Raw genomic sequence first — 12,836 nt, forward strand, 5'->3', positions numbered from 1 at the left:
TACACATATATAGAACTTGCAAAATAGCAGGGTGTCCAAATACTTATTTTCCTCACTGTACATACATACACACACACATATACATACATACATATATACATACATACATACATACATACATACACAAACATATATACATATATATATATATATATATATATATATATATATATATATATATATATATATATATATACACATACATATACATACATACATACATATACACACACACACATAAAAATGGTGTTTAAAAAAAAAAACACACACACACACATACATACATATACATATATAAAAATGTTATTTAAAAAAAATTCTGTCTTTTTGCATTTCTGGATCCGCTCCCAAAAAAAAAAAAAAAAACATCTTTGGCTTAACTTTCTACCAAATATGACCAAAATCCAACAACCTGGAGCTCGGTTCAATCAGTAGTTAGTATCCCATAAAAACATTTCTTTTACAGTCGATAAAGACCTCTGTGGACTACATGTTCTTGTGGCTCTACCAATACAAGGCAGGATATTCTCTGTCTACTGTCAGAGCTCCATCAACATGTCGAGGTCATGTATAACGACCAGTCAAATCCTGACTGGTGGCATTTGTTCTCATTCAGTGAGAGGTGAACAACATGTCGCTATCAAACCAGCCATGAACGACACCTGTCTTTGAGAAATACTACTGACATACTATACTGACAGCACTGACAGGTGGCCGTGTTGACGGAGGTGATCGTTTTGAGAGGACACCAGCAGAGAGTTGTGTGTGTGCGTGTGTGTGTGTGTGTGTGTGCGCTGAAGGTATGAATGCAGGGCCACTTCAACAGAGGTTTCCAGAGGTGAATGGTGACTTAATTAAAAAAGACCCTCCTTGCATGATCTGCACCCTGTCCAGCTTGCTAATGGTAGATCACGTAAATCAATCATTTCCTCCCACAAATCACCTGCCATCAGAAGAGCCGATATTTCTTATTTTTTGTAAATCCCAGGTATTTGATTATTATTGATTCTTCAAAGACCAAACAATTAATCAATTCACTGAAAAAATAACTATAAGATTATTTGGACTTCTGATTCAGTACAGGGTAAAAGAAAAAGAAAAAAAACTAACTTATGTCACATCACAGTTACAAAGGCTGCTCTGATTACTGACAATACCAGTTAGTACAGTATGTGTTAGCTATAGAAGAGGACGGACAACCCTGTAAGACTGTTATCAAAGCAGCTAACGCCAACTTATATAAAAAGGTAAAAAGAGGACACAGAGGTGCTATCTGAATGACTGGTCCATCACTTGCACACTGTAAAAACGTACCTAAAATAATGACAACATATGCATGTTACACAGAGACAGAAGAGGAAGACTGGTCAGTGGTCAAGTAGACCCTCACCAACACTGACTTAGAGACATTTCATGGGATATTTGCTGAACACCATCATAAAGTACAGCCTCAAAAATGACTGTGCAGTTATATAATCCCTCTGAAAGTCTGTATCTGATGATCAGCATGTATAGCATAAGTCGGGCAGCCAACCACTTTAGGGGAGGGCATGAAAGGCCATGTGTAGCCTTTTTTTTTTTTTTTTTTTTTTTTTTTTTTTTTTTAAATTCAGCCCTGTTTTGTTTTTTTCTCTATCAAAATGTATGTGCATATACACGTGAGTGTCCACAATGCATTTTCGATCCCCAGAACAATCCAACAAGCCCAGCGAATCCACCAGAACACGAGCCATGGGCTGACAATGGAACAAAGACCCCAGGAAATGAATTCAGTGGTCCCACACTGGGATACAAAAAAGGTACCTACAGGGGGAGAAAGCAACAAAACAATCAAAAGGGACGTGGGATTAATCAACGAGCATCCATCAGAGAGCAGCCTAGTCACTGTGAAGCAGGGTGCGCTCAATTAAACTATCATTAAGAGTGGTCCGAAAAGCCTGTAAAGCCGTCAACTGCTGCATCAGTGTGTTTGTTTGGAACTGGGTCACAGGTCCAGCTGATGCAGCACGTTATATAAATGGCAAGTGCCGAGAGAGAGCAGCCCAAACAAACAGCTCAGACAAAGACATAAAGCATCTTATTTCATCAGAAAATGAAAGTGTGCCCCCGTGATCACTGCAAATGAGACTAATAGGTCTCATATCAAACAAATGGGAGCGCAGAGGACTGGGGAGATTTGCACTAGGCAAGAGGTGCAAAATGAACACAAATGACACCCTGGGAAGATGCTGAGTAAATGACAACCATCAAACACAATCCTGACATGTGAGGCAACGGCGGTGCAATTTAACACACAGGAACCATGATGATTCTTGTCACGTGGGGGTTAAACTTATAAACCTGTATTTGCATACCCAAGAGTAAACTGATGTCAATTTGGAAGCAGTGAGGAAGAGAAAATCCATCAGAGGACGAAGAGGATGAGGAAGTGGACCATATTCTCCCTGGAGTGTGGCATGCAAATGATTTTTTGGGAAACGTGATAAACAGCGGCATCATTTGCTGGGTGCCCATTACCATACATAACCTCTTGCATAAGGCTGTGCAAACTCTGAGAACATTATCATCAGAGGACACAAGTGAGGAATCAGATAACAGACCTTTTCACTTAGCCAGCGCACGTCTACACCCTCTCCACAATTATAAGCAGACTCACTCATACACCGGACTGATTGTAATTCTACACTTTAGGCTCACTAATAACCTGCACTAATCCACGCATAGTATAACATATCATTACACTCAGATCAGAATACAGTACAGCGATGAAGGAGGGATGGGAAAAAGAGAGGAAAGAGAAGTAAATAGAAAATGCTCGTTGGAAAGAGAGTCTCTTGATGTTTTTGTATTAAGTCCCCGTGGGCTATGAGCCCACAGAGAGAGCCAGCCAGGAAATCTCAGACAAGAGGATTCTTCGGGAGGGAAATGCAGAGAGGAGCTTTCGGTCTGGTTGGGCTTTTGAAGAGCCAAACAGGCAGAAAATCCTGCAAAGTCAAGCAGCAGGTAGAGGACGTCAAGGCCCTGTCCAGCCACGACATCACCGCAGCAACTAAGTCTGGAGAGAGTGAACATCTCTGGGTAAATGACCCTCGAGAGAAATTTTAGCAAGCTGGAAATAATTTTTGAATTAAGAATTGATTTTGACTTGAGACCCAGATAATTAAAATTGAACCGTAAGATTCTCCAAGAATCACATTTGCAGATTCACTAGAGACACTCGGTCACTGTACTGACACGATCAGTAAATTCATCGATCACTAAATGACACAAAAATGATCAGCAACTATTTTTGATACCGCCTCAGTCATTTTGAGCAAAAATACCAAACACTCCCTACTGGCAGCTTCTCAATAGACCTTTTTTACAGCAGGCATTTTGACTTGTCGTAGTAGGAAAAGCACAGGTGTTGCTAACAACACTAACAGTGGCTTGGTTCTGTTCAAGTGTTTCAGTGAGAGTGACAGTGAGCCAGCATCCACGATACCAGGACCCTGAAATCAAAAGCAGCTAAATTGAACTTAGCCATCGTTAAAGGTGCAGTAGGTAAGACCTATAAAACTAACTATCGGTCATATTTGCTGAACCTGACCCTATGTTTGAGTAGAACTACCTGAAGCAGGTAATTAAAAATAAAATCCAGCTCCTCTTGCACCACCTACAGCCTGTAGTGTGATTTGCAAAAATCCACAGCTCCCTGTTCAGATGCACCAATCAAGGGAGAAAGGGGGGGAGAAGACTGAGAAGTTGTCGATGTTCAAATTTTTTCGTCCAAGATCTTTGCAATCCTACCTACAGCACCTTTAATTATATTATTTACACCTGTGCTTTTCCTACTGTGACATGTCAAAATGTCTTCTTTGAATAAGGCCTATTTGTGCTCTTTTGCCTTTCTTTGTCTCATATGATGAGAAACTTATTGATGACATCACCTTTGCAAAATTTTAAAAGGGCCTTTTTTTTTACTATTTTTTTGACATTTTATAGACCAACAATTATTCAAGAAAATATCTCCATTCGGAAATCAAAGTAATCGTTAGTAGCAGCTCTCCTTGGCTATTCAAAGTAGCATTTGGCAGGTAACATTTGGTTTTCTTGAAAGTGTATGTTGTTTTTCTACCAATACAATTAGCAAAATTAAAAATGTTCATACAACACGACAATAATGTGTAGCTTAATTAAGATCTTGTATCATCCTAATCGTGCCTATTGGTTTCACCTTGTTTTGAATAAGGGCAAGCAGAGACTGTGGAGAAGACAGCCCAAGCACGTATGAGACAACGAAAGAATCGTTGACTGTGAGAAAATAGTAATACACAGTAATAAAGAGCAAGGGAATATGAATTTAATACAGTGCTTAACTTGAATGAGGAGGAGTTCAATAAGCACACAGTGGACTGAGACGCCCTTTTTCTGGCAGCAGCACTGAATAGAGGATGATTATTACACTCCAGCTGCACTATGGGTCTCTGAGGCAAGACAGAGGAGTCAGCAGAGAGAGTCACACACGCATGCGTACACGCACACCTCTAAAAGGACACATCTGACTGTAAATGACTGACTGACTATATACATCTTACCATATAAATCTAATGCATCGCTGGTAATGGATTTAACAGAGAGCTCATTCAGTGGAAAGTATCCCCTCACTGCAGTACACAGCGGATTCAACTTTTTGAGAAGGAAGATGGTAAAATCGAGACATTACCCTACGCAATATGGAGGCTTCAATTTGGAAAATGTTCCCTAATTTAGCTGCACATAAATGTCTGCTGTAATGGTGAGGATGCTACATTTTTTCCCCCACCCATGTTTCAATTATCTCAGTGATTTCAAAGGAATGATTTTAAATACTATTACATTCTATATGGGGCTGGATTTGGCTTCATGTCCAACAGGCAAAATGTTTTTAAATGAGCTTTCAGAGGACATGACTGGAGCAGGAAACAATCATACCCTTGTCTGACATCAACCTGGTAAAGTCATTCGTATGGGACAAATGTGAGCTGATTGAGGTGCTGTTGCAGGTGTTTACTGTCCTGATGAGCCCTGCTGGTAGTGAGATGGAGCTGGCTGCAGCGAGCTCTGCTGCAGAGCTGGGATCTGCCAAGTTTTGTTAGGATAACGGGAGCAACATTGGCCTGGGGCGGGCAGAAGGACCTGCTGTTTCTAACTGCATCCCTGCACTGTCTGCAGAATCAAAGCACAGTAACTCCTCTGTCGGACTCCATTGCCACGACAATGACACACAACCAAGAAACTCAAAATTCATTGTGTTTCCTTGAGGCCTAACAAATGTGTTTGAATGCATTTCATTCCTCATAAAACATTTGCAACGTCCTTATCAAATCCTGCATCGTTTACTTCCTTTTTTTTTACTTCTTCTACCCTGCCTTTGCATTTCTTGGCTTCTCCTGAAGTTCAATGGAAGAATGTGAAACCATTGGTAGGAATGTGAATCACATCACACGCAAGGTCAAACACTCCACAGGGCACCTTTAATATTTCAGAGATTAAATAGCTTAGAGCTTCCAATCAAAATCTTGATATATTCTGATGCTGATTTTTCCAGATACAGTACTATGTACTTAGCCTGGCTGACACCAGACCCTTCTCAGTTGTAACTGAGAGTGGGTCTGAGCAAGCTTCATTCACAGCCCATTTCCAAAGGGGCGTCACCAACGGACGCTGCTCAAATGCCTCTGGGCACAATTGGATAGTCCTTCAACCAATCAGATCAACGATCCGGGTGACATAGCAGCGACAGCGGCATCAACGGGCTGCTGCGCTTCGATGTTCATGTTGAATGTAAACAAAAAGCTGCTTGCCGTCGCTGCGCTATTGTCATCGTGTAAAGCCTGCCTCAACGGTTGTGATTGGTGCCTCGATTTGGAAAAATTGGAAATGGGTTTGAATGGGCTCTTGGCCAGACCGACTTGCAGAGCAAATCTCAAATTTGTCGAAGTTCGTTAGGGTTTTCCCAGGCTACTATGTACTACGATATTTAGCTAAATGGTTACCTAAGTGTTTGGTACATTATTAAAGTTTAAGATGCCAACCATAAACCTTAGGGTCCTCAGTTCGAGTCTAACCAGGGAGCTTATTCTCCATCTCTCTCCCCTCATTTCCTTTCATCTCTCTATTGCCAACTATAGATTAAAGGCAAACAAAAAGCCCAAAATGACTTATTTACTTTAATACTTAATACCATTTTATCCTGCAGGCTTTACTTTGGCCTATAAAAAGTCAGAAGATATTGAGAAAAATTCCCATCATCATCCAATTTCTTGTTTTGTCCGACCAACTTTCCAAAACCCAAAGATATTAAATAAAATAAATCCTGTAAACAATTAATTGATTGTCAAAATTGTTGGTGATTCTGTTAATTGACTAATCAATTTAATTGTTTAAGCAATAAGCCCACCTATTCTGACATGGGTGACACTTGCGCACACATACACAGACTTAAATGTGTTCCTGGGGGTGGCGTGTCACAGCGGCCGATTCATCGTCTCAAACTGAGAGAGAATGAAGCCCATTAGCAGGAGATAAATGCATATATAAAGTCTCACAGTTCAAAATAACACTCAGGTGTCCCCTGTAGCACAATAGTTGACAAGATAAAAGGTGAATACAAAAGTATCAGCAATATACTAATAATCCGGAGAGCACTTAGGTAGGCTTACATGCTTTGATTCAGAAGGATATTTCGAGGACTGGGAAATTACAATAATTCCCATTTTCTTTAATTATTTTCTACTTCCAAGTAGATCATTTCAAACACTGTAGAAGCAATGAAAGCCTCTAAGAATGTTATTAAAATACACAGTGATGTAGTCCGCTGGGGTTTGACTGAGATATTGCAATACATTCATCGTGTTTGTAACACTCAGATGGTGAAAGGGCTTTCTCTGTGACGTCCAAGGCAGAGTAAACATGATGATTAATTTCAAGTCCTTCTCTAATAGGGTGTAATAAGAGGTTTAGGCGTTCAGACGGAAGCCTGATGGTTGTAATTTAGAGGCAAATTGAGACAGTGAACCTAGGATTGTGAAATACCAACAAAAGCTCCCCGTTTCTTCTTAAACCAATTAAATACAACAGCCTTTTAGCTTTATCTGCAGTTGGAAAGTGGAGATAATGCTAGTGTAATTAACCTGAAATTAATAAAACAGCAGCTGAGCTGGGTGAGACGAAAGCCGCAGGTCTTTCTCTCGCTCACTGGTAGGACCAGATTTCTCCTCCCTCTGACTGGAAACAAGCAGGAAATGCTTTACTGTATCACAATAGACAGGGCTTTTCCAGTAGGACAGACAGAAATACTGTTGCTTTTCATGGCTACAGGAAGACTAACAATACCTCCTAAAAAATAGATAAGGTAAACAGAGAAAGAGAGGAGCACTGTAGAAATATAATAGTGCACAGCAGAGGATGTTGGTGGGTTTAAGGCATGAAGTGAGAAGTAAGGTGAAGGGAGGAGCCGGTGGAGAAAACTACAACATGTCAGAGCTGGATGCCGACAGCAGTAACACCTTTTGGCAGAACTTCCTGCCATGCGCCCAGCTCCAACACAGGCCTCAGGGTACAATCCAACGCAGGCCGATAACTCTGCTTCCATTGCCTCTGCTGAGCCTTTAATTGAAAATCATCTTCTCAACACAACAGGGAGAGAGAGCAGAACGTAGCTCATTATTGAGCACTGTGAAAGCTTTTCACACAGAGTTACTCACAAACTGGTCTCTGGTGTTATTTGTGGTGGTACACGAGTGCCTGCACTGGCTCCACAAGCAAACCTGTCTGCACTTTGCACAAACATCTCATGAGCTTTAGAATAAATGAGAGCCTCTGAAACACTTCTCTCACAGTACACTTCACAGTCTCTATGACTCATCGATTCAACAGGGAAATTTTTAATAATCTTGAATATAATATTCAAGACTTGGGCAAGATTTGAATTAGTTTACTTTTTTTAACCACAAATGCATCTTTTGTATAACAATAGGAACAGATCACAGGGTTGTATTTATTCCACATACCGTATTACACAGCATGGAGAAGTAAATTGGCCACACAGATTAGCGTTTTGCACAGCAAGAAGTAGCTAATTATTTCCTGCCCTGTGTTGCCTCTTGTGATATGCATGCTAATTAATGCATATTGCATAATCACCTTTGAATATTTGAAGAAACTCTGCAATTGACTCAGCAAGTTTACTTTGAAACCTCTATGGTGGCACTTTGCCAAAAATGTGACTTCACCGTGACAGATGTATGACACAGTACTTGAACGTCATCAGAAGGTAGGCCATTTGCTGCATCTAGTAGTGCAAGTAGAGCAAAAAAACAGGCATATGCAACAGGAAATGCCTAGGACCTGTTCTCCATGCTGTGGTTTATAATCACAGGGCTGATGCTGTGTTCTACTGAAGCAGAAGTCACACTGTCAGTGATTTTATCGGCCAGCCGATATATCGGGCCAATACTGGCGTTCGCCGATAGTTTTTTCCCGGCATTATTTACATACAGGCGTCCACAGGCAGCTCTGTGTTGCTGGAGACGCTGCAGTTCACATGCAGATCATGCACTGCCCCTCCCCCACTAGCAGAGTGCTAGCACTTTATTTCAATGGCTACTTTGCACGTTTATTGTTTTCTTAAATTATTTAAATGTGTTAACAAAGGACATTTTGTGATGACTTGATTATATCTGTCTTATAATATGTCAGCAAGCAATGCATCATCAAGGCTGTGTTGTAGATGTTGATGAAAGCCTTATACCCTTGCACAGTTAACCATATGCAGTGCACCCATCCACATGATGCACATTGCAAACATAATTTGGGTGATATGAATGTAAGAGGATTGCAGAAGTGACACTGATCTGTGGTTTTGTCTATTATTTTTAAAAGAAATGGCAGAGCAGATTCTGAAAACAAATCCAGTGTAGCAGGGATTACATTTTTATGATGTAAATTGAGGGAGCAAAAGCAGTATCAGCTCAAGAACATCGGCAGCCCGTATCAGTCATCATGGCTGATGAAAAAGAAAATCGGCATTGGCACTAAAAAATCCATATTGGTCGATCCCTAGTGATGAGAGAGCAGCATGGCATCAATACTTTGAAATGTCCAACACAAAAGAAGGTCGGAAAGATCAGTAATAACTTTAGAAAAGATGCCTGAAGTCACACACGTTCCTAACTGTCAACATACATACATACATACATACTTACGACAGAACTGTCCAACTGTCTTTTGAACAGCCTCAAAAAGTCAGACGACAGGCATTCTTGCACAACGAGGAACATTCAGAAGACAACAGGTGAATGAGCGGATACAGCAGAGACTGCAACACTAACACTTGGCATCCAACTTAGCTGAAGAAAAATATTTCTTAATATTAGCCAAGTATATTTGCTCAACCTCAGATCATGTACACCTCGAACATGTTCTGTGTTAAATTGCTGAAATAGATAAAAGGCAATTAACTTCCAGTATAATCCACTGAACCCCGTTGCCACCCACAGCAACTGGTTTAGTCACCAAGAGATAACAATTAATTTGGCCTCAGCGTCCTAAACTGTTAAAATGACCTACTACTAATAGAATACATTTTATTGTCCCAGAGGGACATAGTGCATAGTGCTACAATCAGTTGCTTCACAACACACAAACATGTAACAGAAAAAACATTCTAAAATTAACATAAAATCATAAACATAAGATCATAAGATCAACGAAGCATCTTAGGACATAAAAGGTCACATATGACTGTACAGACAATACAACATCTTAAATATTAACTATAATAAGGATAAAAGTGCTTTTATAAGAGCATGTACATAGTGTACCAGCCACTGACAACATCATTATTGGGCCTTTAGAAATACATGTATGATAGGTACCAGAACTTGGGCTTACTGCAGTACCAATGCTGGGCCGTGTGAAAACCCTTCCCGAATGAATGACTGCTGGATACATTTGCTGGCTGTCTGGCCTATAGCAACTGCAAATGTACTTTGATTCCGATCAGAACAACTTTATTATTCCACACAGGGATATTTGTTTGGTCCAGGGTTCCACACACCATAAACTCCACAGTAAAATCAATAATAAAATAAAACGCATTTGATCACATTGAGACAGAATAAACAATAAAGTCAAATAACTCATATGATCTCTTTTCAAACAAAGCAACAGTTTATTCACTTCAGATGCCATTACTACACAACTGCACTTAATTGGAGTAGCACAGGCCAGACATGAGTGCTCAGAAAATGTACTCATCTAATGATGTATTTATAGGCTAGGTTCTTCTGTTGCCGTGTTTGCAGAGCCTTATATATTTTCAGTATCTCATAGGTTACGTGGCTGCTCAAAGTTGGAGCTTGTGGTTTCACAAATGACTGTTCAATTGCAGGGGAGATATTTTTAACTATTACTTCTGAAACATGCAAAAGCAGAACTGTAATGTTCCAAAAATGTAAACAAAATAAAGTTTAATGATCATATTTATGGACCTGAATCATGGTACATACACAGCATAAAATACAGAATACACCAAAAAATAAAAAAATAAATTCAAAGTTTTCACAGAACTGTTATTGACGATTATTTTGGAACTATTGTTCTTTCAATGTGATGGATTTCACCATCAGGATTTATGATTTATTTTGCACTATTTTGTGATGCTAATTAAGAAAGTAATCGGCAGACTAATCAACAATGAAAACAATTCTAGCTGGATATGTGTATCACTTTAATTGACATAGTTGTATCAACATACAGCACACAAGCAAATAGTCTTGAGTCTTAAAGTTTCAGGTAGACAATGTGATGGCCAGATGAAAACTAATTTCATGTCTCCATGATCTCTGTCTTCTTTTTTAAAACAAAGGGGAGACTGAGGTGTCAGCTACCGCAGTGAGACAACTTCATCTAAACCCCTAAAGGTTGATCACAGAGCACAGCTGCCACTCAATGAATTCTAAAACTGCCTCCAGGGCCCACCAACATCTGAGCTGCATCGCACTGACTTTATCAAGTATTTAGCCACACACACACAGACACACACACACACAGACACACAAACAAAAGGCCATTTCATCAAATGCCAGCCGTACTGAAAGGCTGTCTCTTGTTGCACGTGGCAATCTCTAGCCTGTCTGCGACCACAATCAATGACTGACACCTCCATTACAAGTCCCAAAAACAACCCACGGGACATTTTAAAAGGTAATAAATGCAACATTAATATGGGCTTCAGCTGATATTAATGTTGACATGTTTATAACCTGAATAGCCTCATAGTTTTTGAGCCCTATTATTTCTGCTATGCATTAATCTCAGCATATGGGGTTAGAAGACTCAAAACCAATGAAGTATAATGACTGGAAAACATAACTCTAAGGAAGTTTACTTAGGAAAAATAAATATGTTCAGTGGAGAATGTCTTCCAGCTTTTGGGACTTTAATAACAGCTTGTATGTTGATGCCGCTGGAACTCTTTAACGCATACACCCCGAGTCATACTTGCCAACCCCTTACAGCTAGACTTGACTCGACTTGTCTTCTAAGGTACTTGGGAATTGAGTTTTCCCAGGGAGCTGGTCCTTTTGGCCCATGCTTGACCCACAGAAACAGATAGGTTGCCCGGTGTCAGCTCACCCACTGGCAGCCTGGCACAGCCTCAGCTCAGCTGCAAGCTCATCACTCTGGTAGAATAAAGCCTCGGCCAGAGTGGTCAGCTAGATGTTGTTGAGAATACTAAATACAGACTGAGTTTAAAGCCTTATATTCACTGCCAATTCTTTCCTCTAGTTTTCATTCCAAGACATTAAGCTAGGGCTGTCCTTGATTAAAGAAATTCTTAGTCGACTAACACATACAATGTTGTCGACTAATCGATTCGTAGATTTAATCAACAGATCTCTAAAACTGCGATTTTCCACAAAGATTACTGCTAAGGCACCCCTTTTAAATTGTGTTTACCAGAGATGTGCTTATAAGTTTCTTGCAAATAAGTTATTCAGCATGACAAAAGCATAGAAAATTACTAATCACCTAAGAAATCTTAATCGAAGACCAAAACAACCGATTATTTGACTAATCGACTAAGAGGGGGCAGCCCTACATTAAACTTTTTTTTTCATAAAGCAATTGCTCTGCTTATTCTTTAAGATGGTCTCTGGTGAAGTACATGCTTTTTAATGTCCGTAGCCAATAATCTTAAAAGTACATACTCCTTAAATTTTTAAAACAGATATTGATAGTTTGTAAAAAATAAATAAAAAACATTAATAGTAATCCATGGGAAGGATACGTTAAAAAAACTATTATTTTTAGCATGGCTATTGGTCAGGCCATTATCTAACATCTTTATCTCTTTGATTTTGCCTGACATTTGCACTATTTAGTATGTATTACTGTACTGTACATATTACTTATCTTTTTAGTTGAATTGTATAACTTATCTTTCTTTATCTTATTTGTATATATTTCTTATCTTTTTATTATATACTTGTTGCACGTGTCCTTATTGTACCATGGGTCGGAGAGAAACGTATTTTCAATTGTTCTGTATGTCTGGCACATATTGCACAACTGACCATCAAATTGACTTGACTAATAATTAAACTAGACGAGATACGTCAGGATCAGGATGGTTTCCCTCCAATTGGTTTTTTCTTTCTTTCACACATGCTGGCAACCCTGACTGACTTATCGCTTCACTTACTCCTTCAGATTACATTCGAATAAAGGCTCTCAAATTACTTTGGCTAAAAATGTCATTGTTCCTATGCCGCCCTAATGAAGACATCTTTTAACTTTGTCATTGAGTA

General features: G+C 39.5%; 1 protein-coding gene across 2 annotated transcripts in view; it reads right to left on the reverse strand.

Annotated features, from left to right (window-relative positions):
* Positions 1-12,836, reverse strand: part of dock1 (dedicator of cytokinesis 1) — a 194,072-nt gene that overhangs the window by 173,161 nt on the left and 8,075 nt on the right. The window lies entirely within an intron of this gene.

Source organism: Perca flavescens, chromosome 21, assembly GCF_004354835.1.
Source record: "Perca flavescens isolate YP-PL-M2 chromosome 21, PFLA_1.0, whole genome shotgun sequence".
Lineage (NCBI taxonomy): Eukaryota > Metazoa > Chordata > Actinopteri > Perciformes > Percidae > Perca > Perca flavescens.